The sequence below is a fragment of the Arachis ipaensis genome, chromosome B5, assembly GCF_059453495.1.
Source record: "Arachis ipaensis isolate K30076 ecotype BB chromosome B5, ASM5945349v1, whole genome shotgun sequence".
NCBI classification, from domain to species: domain Eukaryota; kingdom Viridiplantae; phylum Streptophyta; class Magnoliopsida; order Fabales; family Fabaceae; genus Arachis; species Arachis ipaensis.
The window spans coordinates 38,381,943-38,400,587 of record NC_142440.1 but is presented as its reverse complement, the minus strand read 5'-3'; the positions used below and the strand labels follow the sequence as shown (position 1 = coordinate 38,400,587).

Genomic DNA, 18,645 nt, shown 5'->3' with positions numbered 1-18,645 from the left:
TGGATTCATATTCACTACTTTAAGGCATAGACACTTAGACACTAATGATCATGTAATAAAGACACAAACATAGATAAACATTTAACATAAGAAAATGAAAAACAGAAAGTTTAAGAACAAGGAATGAGTCCACCTTAGTGATGGTGGCGTTTTCTCCTTGAGGAACCAATGATGTCCTTGAGCTCTTCTATGTCTCTTCCTTGTCTTTGTTGCTCTTCTCTCATAGCTCTTTGATCTTCTCTAATTTCATGGAGGATGATGGAGTGATCTTGATGTTCCACCCTTAGTTGTCCCATGTTGGAACTTAGTTCTCCTAGGGAGGTGTTGATTTGCTCCCAAAAATTCTGTGGAGGAAAGTGCATCCCTTGAGGTATCTCAGGGATTTCTTGATGATGAGCTTCCTCACGTGTTTCTTGAGCTCCATGAGTGGGCTCTCTTGTTTGCTCCATCCTTTTCTTAGTGATGGGCTTCTCTTCCTCAATGGGAATGTCTCCTTCTATGAAAGCTCCAGCTGAGTAACATAGATGGCAAATAAGATGAGGGAAAGCTAGCCTTGCCAAGGGGGAGGGCTTTTCGGCTATTTTGTAGAGTTCAAGGGAGATGACATCATGAACTTCTACTTCCTCTCCAATCATGATGCTATGAATCATGATGGCTCGATCCACAGTAACTTCGGATCGGTTACTAGTGGGAATGATGGAGCGTTGGATGAACTCCAACCATCCTCTAGCCACAGGCTTGAGGTCCAGTCTTCTAAGTTGAACTGGTTTGCCTTTTGAGTCAATCTTCCATTGAGCTCCTTCCACACATATGTCCATGAGGACTTGGTCCAACCTTTGATCAAAGTTGACCCTTCTAGTGTAGGGGTGTGCATCTCCTTGTATCATAGGCAAGTTAAACGCCAACCTCACATTTTTTAGACTAAAATCTAAGTATTTCCCCCGAACCATGGTGAGATAATTCTTTGGGTTCGGGTTCTTACTTTGATCATGGTTCCTAGTGATCCATGCATTTGCATAGAACTCTTAAACTATTAGAATTCCAACTTGTTGGATGGGTTTTGTTAGAACTTCCCAACCTCTTCTTTGGATTTCATGTCGGATTTTCGGATACTCATTTCTCTTGAGTTTGAAAGGGACCTCGGAGATCACCTTCTTCTTGGCCACAACATCATAGAAGTGGTCTTGATGGGCTTTGGAGATGAATCTTTCCATCTTCCATGACTCGGAGGTGGAAGCTTTTGTCTTCCCTTTCCCTTTTCTAGAGGATTCTCCGGTCTTAGGTGCCATCAATGGTAATGGAAAAACAAAAAGCTTTATGCTTTTACCACACCAAACTTAGAATATTGCTCGCCCTTGAGCAAGAAAAGAAAGAATAGATGAAGAAGAAGAAGAAATGGAGGAGAGGGAGAGAGAGATGTTTTTCGGCCAAGAAGAGGAGGAGGGGGTTGTGTTGTGTGAAAATGAAGAAGAATGGAGGGGTTTATATAGTGGAGGGAGAGGGGTTAGGTTCGACCATTTAGGGTGGGTTTGGGTGGGAAAGTGATTTTAAATTTTGAAGGTAGGTGGGGTGTATGAAGTAGGTTTATGGGGAAGAGTAGGTGGATGTGAGTGGTGAATAGGTAATAGGGAAGAGAGCTTGAGGTGATTGGTGAAGGGTTTTGGGGAAGGGTGTTTATTGGGGATCCTGTGGGGTCCACAGATGCTGAGATGATCCTGTGGGGTCCACAGATCCTGAGGTGTCAAGGAATTGCATCCCTGCACCAATTAGGCATGTAAAATGCCTTTGCATCAATTCGGCGTTTCCTGTGGGGTCCACAGATCCTGAGGTGTCAAGGAATTGCATCCCTGCACCAATTAGGCATGTAAAATGCCTTTGCATACAATTCTGGCGTTTAAACGCCGAATTGATGCTTGTTCTGGGCGTTCAGCGCCCATCTGCAGCATGTTTCTGGCGTTGAACGCCAGCTTCATGCTTGTTTCTGGCGTTCAGCGCCAGCTTTTCTCAGTGTGCATTCCTGGCGTCTGAACGCCAGGATGCTTCTTGTTTTGGGCGTTCAACGCCAGATCCATGCTCTGTTCTGGCGTTGAACGCCAGCCAGATGCTCCTTACTGGCGTTTAAACGCCAGTAAGTCCTTCCTCTAGGGTGTGATTTTTTTCTGCTGTTTTTTTATTCTGTTTTTAATTTTTGTATTTATTTTGTGATTCCACATGATCATGAACCTAATAAAACATGAAAGAACAATGAAAATAAAAATAAAATTAGATAAATAAAAATTGGGTTGCCTCCCAACAAGCGCTTCTTTAATGTCAATAGCTTGACAGTGGGCTCTCATGGAGCCACACAGGTGATCAGGTCAATTTTGTAGACTCCCAACACCAAACTTAGTGTTTGGATATGGGAGTTCAACACCAAACTTAGAGTTTGGCTGAGGCCTCCCAACACCAAACTTAGAGTTTGACTGAGGGGGCTTTAGTTGACTCTGTACTGAGAGAAGCTTACTGTGCCTCTTTTCCATGTTTACAGAAGGATGTCCTTGAGTTTTAAACACAAGGGAGTCCTCATTCAATTGAAGGACTAGTTCACCTCTATCAACATCAATCACAGCTCTTGCTGTGGCTAGGAAGGGTCTTCCAAGGATGATGGATTCATCCTCATCCTTCCCAGTATCTAGGACTATGAAATCAGTAGGGATGTAAAGGCCTTCAACCTTTACTAATATGTCCTCTACTTGTCCATAAGCCTGTTTTCTAGAATTGTCTGCCATCTCTAATGAGATTTTAGCAGCTTGTACCTCAAAGATTCCCAGTTTCTCCATTATAGAGAGTGGCATGAGGTTTATTCCTGACCCAAGGTCACATAGAGCCTTCTCCAAGGTCATGGTGCCTACGGTACAAGGTATTAGGAACTTTCCAGGATCCTGTTTCTTCTGAGGCAATCTTAGTTAATCCAATGCATTTAGTTCATTGGTGAACAGGGGAGGTTCATCTCCCCAAGTCTCACTACCAAATAAATTGGCATTCAACTTCATGATTGCACCAAGCAACTTGGCAACTTGCTCTTCAGTAACATCCTCATTCTCTTCAGAAGAAGAATACTCATCAGAGCTCATGAAGGGTGTAAGGAGGTTCAATGGAATCTCTATGGTCTCTAGATGAGCCTCAGAGTCCTTTGGTTCCTCAAAGGGAAACTCCTTGTTGATCGCTGGACGTCCCAAGAGGTCTTCCTCCTTGGGATTCACATCCTCCCCTTCCTCCTTGGATTCGGCCATGATGGTTATATCAATGGCCTTGCACTCTCCTTTTGGATTTTCTTCTGTATTGCTTGGGAGAGCACTAGGAGGGGTTTCAGTGATCTTCTTACTCAGCTGGCCCACTTGTGCCTCCAAATTTCTAATGGAGGACCTTATTTCATTCATGAAACTCAAAGTGGCCTTAGATAGATCAGAGACTAAGTTTGCTAAATTAGAGGTATTTTGTTCAGAGTTCTCTGTCTGTTGCTGAGTGGATGATGGAAAAGGCTTGCTATTGCTAAACCTATTTCTTCCACCATTATTAAAGCCTTGTTGAGGCTTTTGTTGATCCTTCCATGAGAAATTTGGGTGATTTCTCCATGAGGGGTTATAGGTGTTTCCATAAGGTTCACCCATATAATTTACCTCTGCTATTGCAGGGTTCTCAGGATCATAAGCTTCTTCTTCAGAAGATGCCTCTTGAGTACTGTTGGATGCAGCTTGCATTCCATTCAGACTCTGAGAAATCATATTGACTTGCTGAGTCAATATTTTATTCTGAGCCAATATGGCATTTAGAGTATCAATTTCAAGAACTCCCTTCTTCTGAGGCGTCCTATTACTCATAGGATTCCTCTCAGAAGTGTACATGAACTGGTTGTTAGCAACCATGTCAATGAGTTCTTGAGCTTCTGCAGGCGTTTTCTTTAGGTGAATGGATCCACCTGCAGAAGTATCCAATGACATCTTAGCTAATTCAGACAGACCATCATAGAATATATCCAGGATGGTCCATTCTGAAAGCATGTCAGAAGGACACTTTTTGGTCAGTTCCTTGTATCTCTCCCAAGCTTCATAGAGGGATTCACCTTCTTTCTGTCTAAAGGTTTGAACATCTACTCTAAGCTTACTCAGCTTTTGAGGAGGAAAGAACTTGGCTAAGAAAGCATTGACCAGCTTATCCCAAGAGTTCAGGCTATCTTTAGGTTGAGAATCCAACCATATTCTAGCTTTGTCTCTCACAGCAAAAGGGAAAAGCATGAGCCTGTAGACTTCAGGATCTACTCCATTAGTCTTAATAGTATCACATATCTGCAAGAATTCAGTTAAGAACTGAAAAGGATCTTCAGATGGAAGTCCATGAAACTTGCAGTTTTGTTGCATCAGAAAAACTAATTGAGGTTTCAGCTCAAAGTTGTTTGCTCCAATGGCAGGAATGGAGATGCTTCTTCCATGTAAATTGGAATTAGGTGCAGTAAAGTCACCAAGCATCCTCCTTGCATTATTATTATTTTTGGCTGCCATCTCCTCTTCTTGTTCGAAAATTCCTGTAAGGTTGTCTCTGGATTGTTGTATTTTAATTTCTCTTAGTTTCCTTTTCAGAGTCCTTTCAGGTTCAGGATCTGCTTCAACAAGAATGTTCTTGTCCTTACTCCTGCTCATATGACAAAGAAGGGAATAACAAAGAAAATATGAAATCCTCTATGTCACAGTATAGAGATTCCTTTGGGTGAGTAGAAGAAGGAAAGAATGTAATGTAAGGAAAGAGAAGGGAGGAGAATCCAAACACAAGGGTGAGGATAACAGAGATATGAGATGAAGAGAAGTATTAGTAAGTAATGAATAAATAGAAGGAGATGGGAGAGAGAGAATTCGAAAAATAAATTTTGAAAAAGAGTTAATGATTTTCGAAAATTAAGATAAAATTAAAATTAAAATTAAAAAATTAAACATAATTAATTAAAAAGAATTTTTGAAAAAGAGGGAGGTATTTTCGAAAATTAGAGAGGGACAGTTAGTTAGGTAGTTTTGAAAGAGATAAGAAACAAACAAAAAGTTAATTAGTTAGTTGAAAAAGATTTGAAAATCAATTTTGAAAAGATAAGAAGATAAGAAGTTGGAAAAGATATTTTAAAATCAGATTTTTGAAAAAGATATGATATGAAGAGATATGATTAAAAAGATATGATTTTGAAAAAGATAAGATAAAAAGATATTTTTGAAAAGATATGATTGAAATTAGTTTTGAAAAAGATTTGATTTTTAAAACCACAATTAATGACTTGATTCACAAGAAATCACAAGATATGATTCTAGAACTTAAAGTTTGAATCTTTCTTAACAAGCAAGTAACAAACTTGAAATTTTTGAATCAAAACATTAATTGTTGATAATATTTTCGAAAATTATGAGATAAAATTAAGAAAAAGATTTTTGAAAATTAATTTGAAAAATTTTCAAAAATATTAGAAAGAAATTTTGAAAAAGATTTGATTTTTAAAAAAGATTTTGAAAAGATAAGATTTTTAAATTGAAAATTTGATTTGACTCATAAGAAACAACTAAATTTTAAAATTTTTTGAAAAAGTCAACTCAAATTTTCGAAAATTTATGAGTGAAAAAGGGAAAGATATTTTTTTGAATTTTGAATTTTTAATGATGAAAGAGAAAAATATGAAAATGACTCAATGCATGAGAATTTTTAGATCAAAACAATGAATGCATGCAAGAACACTATGAATGTCAAGATGAACACCAAGAACACTTTGAAGATCAAGATGAACATCAAGACTTATTTTTGAAAATTTTTAATGAAAAAAAAACATGCAAGACACCAAACTTAGAGATTTTTCATGCATAGACACTATGAATGCAAGAATGCATATGAAAAACAAGAAAAGACACAAAACAAGAAAATATAAAGATCAAACAAGAAGACTGGCCAAGAACAACTTGAAGATCGTGAAGAACACTATGAATGCATGAATTTTCGAAAAATGCATAAAAAATTTTTTTTTTTAGAAAAAATGCAATTGACACCAAACTTAAAAATTGACTCAAGACTCAAACAAGAAACACAAAATATTTTTTATTTTTATGATTTTATAAATTTTTTTTTGTATTTTTCGAAAATTATTTGAAAAAGAAAATAAGGATTTCAAAATTTTTAATATGAATTCCAAGAATCTTGCACTCTTAGTCTAAAGCTCCAATCTGAGGGTTAGACATGGCTTAATAGCCAGCCAAGCTTTAGAAGATACAAATCAGTCATACAACAGCAGGTGGATTAGGAACAGCTAGCTTGCTCTTGTGATGATGGTTTGAAAGCCTCAGTCCAAAAGAATTTAGACATGGCTTTACAGCCAGCCAGGCTTCAACATGCTTCATGAAACACTAGAATTCATTCTTAAAAATTCTGAAATAATTTTCGAAAATAAAATAAGAAGAAAATTTTTGAAAGATTTTTGAAAATAAAATAAGAAGAAAATTTTTGAAAGATTTTTGAAAATTTTTTTGAAAACTTTTTGAAAATAAAATAAGAAGAAAATTACCCAATCTGAGCAACACGATGAACCGTCAGTTGTCCAAACTCGAACAATCCCCGGCAACGGCGCCAAAAACTTGGTATGCAAAATTGTTACTCTGAGGTTGTAAAATTTGTTGTTCGTTCTCTCTTTGGCAATGGCGCCAATAACTGGTGCACAATACCATGGTCCAAACATAACTTCACAACTTCGCACAACTAACCAGCAAGTGCACTGGGTCATCCAAGTAATAAAACCTTACGTGAGTAAGGGTCGAACCCACGGAGATTGTTGGTATGAAGCAAGCTATGGTCATCTTGTTAATCTCAGTCAGGCAGATATCAAATGGTTATGGAGTTTTCGAATAATAATAATAAATAAATAGAAAATAAAGATAGAAATACTTATGTAATTCATTGGTGAGAATTTCATACAAGCGTATAGAGATGCTTTCGCTCCTCTGAATCTCTGCTTTCCTGCTGTCTTCATCCAATCAGTCTTACTCCTTTCCATGGCAAGCTTTCTGTAAGGGCATCACCGTTGTCAATGGCTACATCCCATCCTCTCTGTGAAAATGGTCCAAATGCTCTGTCACGGCATGGCTAATCATCTGGAGGTTCTTGATCATACTGGAATAGGATTTACTATCCTTTTGCGTCTGTCACTACGCCCAGCACTCGCGAGTTTGAAGTTCGTCACAGCCATCCCTTCCCAGATCCTACTCGGAATACCACAGACAAGGTTTAGACTTTCCGGATCTCAGGAATGGCCATCCATGGGTTCTAACTTATACCACGAAGATACTAATAACTCGGACTCGGTCCCCTGTATTAGATATCTAAGAGATACTCATTCTAGCTTGGTTGCATGTAGAACGGAAGTGTTTGTCAGGCACGTGTTCATAAGTGAGAATGATGATGAGCGTCACATAATCATCACATTCATCATGTTCTTGGGTGCGAATGGATATCTTAGAAGCGGAATAAGTTGAATTGAATAGAAAATAGTAGTACTTTGCATTAAATCATGAGGAACAGCAGAGCTCTACACCTTAATCTATGGAGTGCAGAAACTCTACCATTTGAAAATACATAAGTGATAATGGTCCAGGCATGGCCGAATGGCCAGCCCCCATGAAAGTCTAAGATAGCATAAAACTGATCAAAGATCCCTAATACAATAGTAAAAAGTCCTATTTATACTAAACTAGTTACTAGGGTTTACAGAAGTAAGTAATTGATGCATAAATCCACTTTCGGAGCCCACTTGGTGTGTGCTTCGGCTGAGCTTGAAGTTTACACGTGGAGAGGTCATTCTTGGAGTTGAACGCCAGTTTGTAACGTGTTTCTGGCGTTCAACTCTGGTTTGTGACGTGTTTCTGGCGTTTAACTCCAGACTGCAGCGTAGAACTGGCGTTCAACGCCCTTTTGCGTCGTCTAAACGCAGCCAAAGTATGGACTATTATATATTTCTGGAAAGCCCTGGATGTCTACTTTCCAAAGCAATTTGAAGCGCGCCATTTTGAGTTCTGTAGCTCCAGAAAATCCACTTTGAGTGCAGGGAGGTCAGAATCCAACAGCATCAGCAGCCCTTCTTCTACCTCTGAATCTGATTTTTGCTCAAGTCCCTCAATTTCAGCAAGAAAATACCTGAAATCACAGAAAAACACACAAACTCATAGTAAAGTGCAGAAATGTGAATTTAACATAAAAACTAATGAAAACATCCCTAAAAGTAACTAGATCCTACTAAAAACATACTAAAAACAATGCCAAAAAGCGTATAAATTATCCGCTCATCATCCTTCAGGGACTTTCATATAGATATCATGATCTAATGAGCCGTATATATAGGCTGTTACCACATCTATTAAATGCATATGCAGTTTATGATATGCAGATAAACTGACCAAATAACGCAATGTTATCGCATCCACTACAGGAGAATACGTTTCTTCATAATCTATACCGGGTCTTTGTGAGAAACCTTGTGCCACAAGTTGGGCTTTGTAGCGCACAACTTCATTTTTCTCATTTCGTTTTCTCACAAATATCCATCGGTATCCAACAGGTTTTACATCTTCTGGTGTACAGACTACAGGTCCAGAAACTTCACGTTTTGCAAGTGAGTCTAACTCAGCCTTCATGGCTTCTTCCCATTTTGGCCAATCATTCCTTTGTCGACATTTTTCGACTGATCTTGGCTCAAGATCCTTACTTTCATGCATGATATTTAATACCACATTATATGCAAATATTTCATTGACAATTTTCTTATTTCGGTCCCATTTCTCTCCTGTAAAGACATAATTTATCGAGATCTCGTTGATGAGCGGATAATTTATACGCTTTTTGGCATTGTTTTTAGTATGTTTTTAGTAGAATCTTGTTACTTTTAGGGATATTTTCATTAGTTTTTATGTTAAATTCACATTTCTGGACTTTACTATGAGTTTGTGTGTTTTTCTGTGATTTCAGGTATTTTCTGGCTGAAATTGAGGGACTTGAGCAAAAATCAGATTCAGAGGTAGAAGAAGGACTGCTGATGCTGTTGGATTCTGACCTTCCTGTACTCAAAGTAGATTTTTTGGAGCCACAGAACTCAAAATGGCGCACTTCCAATTGCGTTGGAAAGTAGACATTCAGGGATTTCCATCAATATATAATAGTCCATACTTCGGCCAGGTTTAGATGACGTAAAAGGGTGTTGAACGCCAGTCTACGCTGCTGTCTGGAGTTAAACGCCAGAAATACGTCACAAACCAGAGTTGAACGCCAGAAATACGTTACAACCTAGCGTTCAACTTAGAAAGAGCCTCTGCACGTGTAACATTCAAGCTCAGCCCAAGCACACACCAAGTGGGCCCCGGAAGTGGATTTATGCATCAATTACTTACTTCTGTAAACCCTAGTAACTAGTTTAGTATAAATAGGACTTTCACTTATGTATTTTCAACGGTAGAGTTTCTACACTCCATAAATTAAGGTGTGGAGCTCTGCTATTCCTCAAAGATTAATGCAAAGTACTACTGTTTTTCTATTCAATTCAACTTATTCCGCTTCTAAGATATTCATTCGCACTTCAACCTGAATGTGATGAACGTGACAATCATCATCATTCCCTATGAACGCGTGCCTGACAACCACTTCCGTTCTACCTTAGATTGAATGAGTATCTCTTGGATCTCTTAATCAGAATCTTCGTGGTATAAGCTAGATTGATGGCGGCATTCATGAGAGTCCGGAAAGTCTAAACCTTGTCTGTGGTATTCCGAGTAGGACTCTGGGATTGAATGACTGTGACGAACTTCAAACTCGCGAGTGCTGGGCGTAGTGACAGACGCAAAAGGAGGGTGAATCCTATTCCAGTATGATCGAGAACCTCAGATGATTAGCCGTGCTGTGACAGAGCATTTGGACCATTTTCACAAGAGGATGGGATGCAGCCATTGACAAGGGTGAGGCCTCCAGACGATTAGCCATGCAGTGACAGCGCATCGGACCATTTTCCAGAGAGGATTAAAAGTAGCCATTGACAATGGTGATGTCCTTACATAAAGCCAGCCATGGAAAGGAGTAAGACTGATTGGATGAAGACAGCAGGAAAGCAGAAATTCAGAGGAACGAAAGCATCTCTATACGCTTATCTGAAATTCTCACCAATGAATTACATAAGTGTTTCTATCCTTATTTTATGTTTACTTATTATATAATTTCGAAAACTCCATAACTATTTTATATCCGCCTGACTGAGATTTACAAGGTGACCATAGCTTGCTTCATACCAACAATCTCCGTGGGATCGACCCTTACTCACGTAAGGTTTATTACTTGGACGACCCAGTGCACTTGCTGGTTAGTTGTATCGAAGTTGTGAATGAAAAACGATTTATTAAGACGTGCGTACAGAGTTTCTGGCGCCGTTGCCTGAGATCACAATTTCGTGCACCATGTTTTTGGCGCCGTTGCCGGGGATTGTTCGAGTTTGGACAACTGACGGTTCATCTTGTTGCTCAGATTAGGTAATTTTCTTTTTTGTTTTATTTTCAAAAAAAAATTTCAAAAATCTTTCAAAAATTTCTCCTTTGTTTTCGAAAAAATTTTTTAAAATAAAAATGTTTTCAAAAATATATTTTTCTTCAGAATTTTTAAGAATGAATTCTAGTGTTTCATGAAGCATGTTGAAGCATGGCTGGCTGTAAAGCCATGTCTAATTCTTCTGGATAGGGAATGTCAGGCGTGTCATGTCTGAGTTACATACTAAAGCTTGGCTGGCTATTAAGCCATGCCTGACCCTTTGATTGGAGCTTTAGTTTAAAGAGCATAAGATTCCTGGAATTCATATTAAAATTTTTGGAATCCTTATTTTTCTTTTTCAAAATGATTTTCGAAAAAAAAGTTAATTAAAAGAAAATATAAAAAAATTCATAAAATCATAAAAATAAAAAAAAATTTTGTATTTCTTGTTTGAGTCTTGAGTCAGATTTAAAGTTTGGTGTCAATTGCATGTTCATCTTGCATTTTTCGAAAAATTCATGCATTCATGGTGTTCTTCATGATCTTCAAGTTGTTCTTGGTAAGTCTTCTTGTTTGATCTTGATGTTTTCTTGTTTTGCATCTTTTCTTGTTTTTCATGTGCATTGTTGCATTCATAGTGTCTAAACATGAAAGATTTCTAAGTTTGGTGTCTTGCATGTTTTCTTTGCATATAAAATTTTCAAAAATATGTTCTGATGTTCATCATGATCTTCATAGTGTTCTTGGTGTTCATCTTGACATTCATAGCATTCTTGCATGCATTCATTGTTTTGATCTAAAATTTGCATGCATTGAGTCTTTTTCATGTTTTTCCCTCTCATCATTAAAAATTCAAAAATAAAAAAAAATATCTTTCCCTTTTTCACTCATAAATTTCGAAAATTTGAGTTGACTTTTTCAAAACTTTTTAAAATCTAGTTGTTTTTATGAGTCAAATCAAATTTTCAATTTAAAAATCTTATCTTTTTCAAAATCTTTTTCAAAAATCAAATCTTTTTCATTTTTCTTATTTATTTTTGAAAATTTTAAAAATATTTTTCAAAAATCTTTTTCTTATCTTTATCTCCTAATTTTCAAAAATAACATCATCAATTAATATTTTGATTCAAAAATTTCAAGTTTGTTACTTGCTTGTTAAGAAAGATTCAAACTTTAAGTTCTAGAATCATATTTTGTGATTTCTTGTGAATCAAGTCATTAATTGTGATTTTAAAAATCAAATCTTTTTCAAAACTAATTTCAATCATATCTTTTCAAAAATATCTTTCTATCTTATCTTTTTCAAAATCATATCTTTTTCAAAAATTTGATTTTAAAATATCCTTTCTAACTTCTTATCTTCTTATCTTTTCAAAATTGATTTTCAAATTTGTTTCAACTAACTAACTAACTTTTTGTTTGTTTCTTATCTTTTTCAAAACTACCTAATTAACTCCCTCTCTCTCTAATTTTCGAAAATATCTTCCCTCTTTTTCAAAATTTCTTTTTGATTAATTAATTATTTTAATTTTTGATTTTAATTTTCGAAAAATTACTAACCTTTTTCAAAAACAATTTTTGAAAATCACTAACTCTTTTTCAAAAATTATTTTCGAAAATTCTCTTTCTCTCTCATCTCTTTCTTTTCTTCTACTCACACAGGGACCTCTATACTGTGGTAAAAAGGATCCCTATTATTATTTTTCTGTCCCTCTTTTTCATATGAGCAGGAGCAAAGACAAGAACATTCTTGTTGAAGCAGATCCAGAACCTAAAAGGACTCTGAAGAGAAAACTAAGAGAAGCTAAATTACAACAATCCAGCAAGCACCTTTCAGAAATTTTCGAACAGGAAGAGGAGATGGCAGCCGAAAATAATAATAATGCAAGGAGGATGCTTGGTGACTTTACTGCACCTAATTCCAATTTACATGGAAGAAGCATCTCCATTCCTGCCATTGGAGCAAACAATTTTGAGCTGAAACCTCAATTAGTTTCTCTGATGCAGCAGAACTGCAAGTTCCATGGACTTCCATCTGAAGATCCCTTTCAGTTCTTAACTGAATTCTTGCAGATCTGTGATACTATTAAGACTAGTGGAGTAGATCCTGAAGTCTACAGGCTCATGCTTTTTCCTTTTGCTGTAAGAGACAGAGCTAGAGTATGGTTGGACTCTCAACCTAAGGATAGCCTGAACTCTTGGGATAAGCTGGTCAAGGCTTTCTTAGCCAAGTTCTTTCCTCCTCAAAAGCTGAGTAAGCTTAGAGTGGATGTTCAGACCTTCAGACAGAAAGAAGGTGAATCCCTCTATGAACTAGCTATGAAGTCATTGGATACTTCTGCAGGTGGATCCATTCACCTAAAGAAAACGCCTGCAGAAGCTCAAGAACTCATTGACATGGTTGCTAATAACCAGTTCATGTACACTTCTGAAAGGAATCCTGTGAATAATAGGACGCCTATGAAGAAGGGAGTTCTTGAAATTGATACTCTGAATGCCATATTGGCTCAGAATAAAATATTGACTCAGCAAGTCAATATGATTTCTCAGAGTCTGAATGGAATGCAAGCTGCATCCAACAGTACTCAAGAGGCATCTTCTGAAGAAGAGGCTTATGATCCTGAAAACCCTGCAATAGCAGAGGTGAATTACATGGGTGAACCTTATGGAAACACCTATAACTTCTCATGGAGAAATCACCCAAATCTCTCATGGAAGGATCAAAAGCCTCAACAAGGCTTTAATAATGGTGGAAGAAATAGGTTTAACAATAGTAAACCTTTTCCATCATCCGCTCAGCAACAGACAGAGAACTCTGAACAAAATACTTCTAATTTAGCAAACTTAGTCTCTGATCTATCTAAGGCCACTGTAAGTTTCATGAATGAAACAAGGTCCTCCATTAGAAATTTGGAGGCACAAGTGGGCCAGCTGAGTAAAAGGATCACTGAAATCCCTCCTAGTACTCTCCCAAGCAATACAGAAGAAAATCCAAAAGGAGAGTGCAAGGCCATTGACATAGTCAACACGGCCGAACCTGGAGAGGAAAGGGAAGACGTAAATCCCAGTGAGGAAGACCTCCTGGGACGTCCAGTGATCAATAAGGAGTTTCCCTTTGAGGAACCAAAGGAATCTGAGACTCATCTAGAGACCATAGAGATTCTATTGGACCTCCTTATGCCATTCATGAGCTCTGATGAGTATTCCTCTTCTGAAGAGAATGAGGATGTTACTGAAGAGCAAGTTACCAAGTACCTTGGTGCAATCATGAAGCTGAATGCCAAATTATTTGGTATTGAGACTTGGGAAGATGAACCTCCCTTGTTCACCAATGAACTAAGTGATCTGGATCAACTGACATTGCCTCAGAAGAAACAGGATCCTGGAAAGTTCGTAATACCTTGTACTATAGGCAACATGATCTTTGAAAAGGCTCTGTGTGACCTTGGTTCAGGGATAAACCTCATGCCCCTCTCTGTAATAGAGAAACTGGGAATCTTTGAGGTGCAAGCCACTAAAATCTCATTAGAGATGGCAGACAATTCAAGAAAATAGGCTTATGGACAAGTAGAGGACGTGTTAGTAAAGGTTGAAGGCCTTTACATCCCTGCTGATTTCATAGTCCTGGATACTGGGAAGAATGATGATGAATCCATCATCCTTGGAAGACCCTTCCTAGCCACAGCAAGAGCTGTGATTGATGTTAACAGAGGTGAACTAGTCCTTCAATTGAATGGGGACTCCCTTGAGTTTAAAACTCAAGTACATCCTTCTGTAAACATGGAAAAGAGGCACAGTAAGCTTCTCTCAAAACAGAGTCAACTAGAGCCCCCACAGTCAAACTCTAAGTTTGGTGTTGGGAGGCCACAACCAAACTCTAAGTTTGGTGTTGAACTCCCATATCCAAACTCTAAGTTTGGTGTTGGGGAGTCTCAACAATGCTCTGAACATCTGTGAGGCTCCATGAGAGCCCACTGTCAAGCTATTGACATTAAAGAAGCACTTTTTGGGAGGCAACCCAATTTTTATCTAATTTTATTTTTCTTATTCTTTCATGTTTTATTAGGTTCATGATCATGTGGAGTCACAAAATAAATATAAAAATTAAAAATGGAATCAAAAATAGCAGAAGAAAAATCACACCTTGGAGGAAGACCTTACTGGCGTTTAAACGCCAGTAAGAAGCATCTGGCTGGCGTTCAACGCCAGAACAGAGCATGGTTCTAGCGCTGAACGCCCAAAATGGGCAGCATCTGGGCATTTGAACGCCAGAATTGCACCCTGGAGAAGAGCTAGCGCTGAACGCCCAGAACAAGCATGGTTCTGGCGTTCAACGCCAGAAATGGGCAACAAATGGGCGTTCAACGCCCAGAACAAGCACCAATCTGGCGCTGAACGCCCAGAGTTGTGTGCAAGGGCATTTTACATGCCTAATGGGTGCAGGGATGTAAATCCTTGACACCTCAGGATCTGTGGACACCACAGGATCCCCACCTACCTCACCCTCTCTCTCTCTCCATTCATTGTCATCCCTTCTGTTTTCCATTTACCACTCACATCCATACACCCACCCACCTTCAAAAGTCAACATCTCTTTCCCACCCAATCCCACCCATATGGCCGAATACACCTCTCCCTCCTCTCCTCCAAATTTTTGTCTTCTTCTTCTTCTATTCTTTCTTCTCTTGCTCGAGGGCGAGCAAAATTCTAAGTTTGGTGTGGTAAAAGCATAAGCTTTTTATTTTTCCATTACCATTAATGGTACCTAAGGCCAGAGAAACCTCAAGAAAGAGAAAAGGGAAGGCAATTGCCTCCACCTCTGAGCCATGGGAGATAGAAAGATTCATCTCACAAGCCCATCACTAAGAAAAGGATGGAGCAAGCAAAAGAGCCCATTCATGGATCTCAAGAGACGCATGAAGCTCATCACCATGAGATCCCGGAGATGCCTCAAATGCATCTTCCTCCACAAAACTATTAGGAGCAAATCAACACCTCCCTAGGAGAATTAAGTTCCAACATGGGACAATTAAGGGTGGAACATCAAGAGCACTCCATCATCCTTCATGAAATTAGAGAAGATCAAAAAGCAATGAGGGAGGAGCAACAAAGACAAGGAAGAGACATAGAAGAGCTCAAGGACATCATTGGTTCCTCAAGAAGGAAACGCCACCATCACTAAGGTGGACTCATTCCTTGTTCTTACATTCTCTGTTTTTCGTTTTCTCTATGTTAAGTGCTTATCCATGTTTGTGTCTTCATTACATGATCATTAGTATTTAGTAACTTTGTCTTAAAGTTATGAATGTCCTATGAATCCATCACCTCTCTTAAATGAAAACTGTTTTAATTCAAAAGAACAAGAAGTACATGAGTTTCGAATTTATCCTTGAACTTAGTTTAATTATATTGATATGGTGACAATGCTTCTTGTTTTCTGAATGAATGCTTGAATAGTGCATATGTCTTTTGAATTTGTTGTTTAAGAATGTTAAATATGTTGGCTCTTGAAAGAATGATGACAAGGAGACATGTTATTTGATAATCTGAAAAATCATAAAAATGATTCTTGAAGCAAGAAAAAGCAGCAAAGAACAAAGCTTGCGAAAAAAAAGGGAAGAAAAAGAAAAAGCAAGCAGTAAAAGCCAAAGCTCTTAAAACCAAGAGGCAAGAGCAAAAAGCCAGTAGCCCTTAAAACCAAAAGGCAAGGGTAATAAAAAGGATCCCAAGGCTTTGAGCATCAATGGATAGGAGGGCCTAAAGGAATAAAATCCTGGCCTAAGCGGCTAAACCAAGCTGTCCCTAACCATGTGCTTGTGGCGTGAAGGTGTCAAGTGAAAACTTGAGACTGAGCGGTTAAAGTCATGGTCCAAAGCAAAAGAAGAGTGTGCTTAAGAACCCTGGACACGTCTAATTGGGGACTTTAGCAAAGCTGAGTCACAATCTGAAAAGGTTCACCCAATTATGTGTCTGTGGCATTTATGTATCCGGTGGTAATACTGGAAAACAAAGTGCTTAGGGTCACGGCCAAGACTCATAAAATAGCTGTGTTCAAGAATCATCATACTGAACTAGGAGAATCAATAGCACTATCTGAACTCTGAGTTCCTATAGATGCCAATCATTCTGAACTTCAATGGATAAAATGAGATGCCAAAACTATTCAAGAGGCAAAAAGCTATAAGTCCCGCTCATTTGATTGGAGCTATGTTTCATTGATAGTTTGGAATTTATAGTATATTCTTTTTTTTTATCCTATTTGATTTTCAGTTGCTTGGGGACAAGCAACAATTTAAGTTTGGTGTTGTGATGAGCGGATAATTTATACGCTTTTTGGCATTGTTTTTAGTATGTTTTTAGTAGGATCTAGTTACTTTTAGGGATATTTTCATTAGTTTTTATGTTAAATTCACATTTCTGGACTTTACTATGATTTTGTGTGTTTTTCTGTGATTTCAGGTATTTTCTGGCTGAAATTGAGGGACTTGAGCAAAAATCAGATTCAGAGGTAGAAGAAGGACTGCTGATGCTGTTGGATTCTGACCTCCCTGCACTCAAAGTGGATTTTCTGGAGCTACAGAACTCAAAGTGGCGCGCTTCTAATTGCGTTGGAAAGTAGACATCCAGGGCTTTCCATCAATGTATAATAGTCCATACTTCGGCCAAGTTTAGACGATGTAAAAGGGCGTTGAACGCCAGTTCTATGCTGCTGTCTGGAGTTAAACGCCAGAAACACGTCACAAACCAGAGTTGAACGCCAGAAATACGTTACAACCTGGCGTTCAACTCCAGAAAGAGCCTCTACACGTGTAACATTCAAGCTCAGCCCAAGCACACACCAAGTGGGCCCCGGAAGTGGATTTATGCATCAATTACTTACTTCTGTAAACCCTAGTAACTAGTTTAGTATAAATAGGACTGTTTACTATTGTATTAGACATCCTGGATTGTATTTTTGATCCTGTGATCACGTTTTGGGGGCTGGCCATTTGGCCATGCCTGGACCTTTTACTTATGTATTTTCAACGGTAGAGTTTCTACACTCCATAGATTAAGGTGTGGAGCTCTGCTGTTCCTCAAAGATTAATGCAAAGTACTACTGTTTTTCTATTCAATTCAACTTATTCTGCTTCTAAGATATTCATTCGCACTTCAACCTGAATGTGATGAACGTGACAATCATCATCATTCCCTATGAACGCGTGCCTGACAACCACTTTCGTTCTACCTTAGATTGAATGAGTATCTCTTGGATCTCTTAATCAGAATCTTCGTGGTATAAGCTAGATTGATGGCGGCATTCATGAGAGTCCGGAAAGTCTAAACCTTGTCTGTGGTATTCCGAGTAGGACTCTGGGATTGAATGACTGTGACGAACTTCAAACTCGCGAGTGCTGGGCGTAGTGACAGACGCAAAAGGAAGGTGAATCCTATTCCAGTATGATCGAGAACCTCAGATGATTAGCCATGCTATGACAGAGCATTTGGACCATTTTCACAAGAGGATGGGATGCAGCCATTGACAAAGGTGAGGCCTCCAAACGATTAGCCATGCAGTGACAGCGCATCGGACCATTTTCCAGAGAGGATTAAAAGTAGCCATTGACAACGGTGATGTCCTTACATAAAGCCAGCCATGGAAAGGAGTAAGACTGATTGGATGAAGACAGCAGGAAAGCAGAAATTCAGAGGAACGAAAGCATCTCTATACGCTTATCTGAAATTCTCACCAATGAATTACATAAGTGTTTCTATCCTTATTTTATGTTTACTTATTATTTAATTTCGAAAACTCCATAACTATTTTATATCCGCCTGACTGAGATTTACAAGGTGACCATAGCTTGCTTCATACCAACAATCTCCGTGGGATCGACCCTTACTCACGTAAGGTTTATTACTTGGACGACCCAGTGCACTTGCTGGTTAGTTGTATCGAAGTTGTGAATGAAAAACGATTTATTAAGACGTGCGTACAGAGTTACTGGCGCCGTTGTCTGAGATCACAATTTCGTGCACCACTCGTCATTTTCACAAATTTCAGGTACCTGAACATCTTCTGGCATTAAAACTATATCAAAATTTTGGACA

At 38.3% G+C, this 18,645-nt stretch overlaps 1 non-coding gene across 1 annotated transcript; it reads left to right on the top strand.

The window, feature by feature from the left end:
• The first annotated feature begins 4,034 nt into the window (after positions 1-4,034).
• On the top strand, positions 4,035-4,142 carry LOC148563896 (small nucleolar RNA R71). The gene has a single exon (XR_015884059.1). It is a non-coding gene; the product is annotated as a small nucleolar RNA R71 (small nucleolar RNA).
• Positions 4,143-18,645: the final 14,503 nt, after the last annotated feature.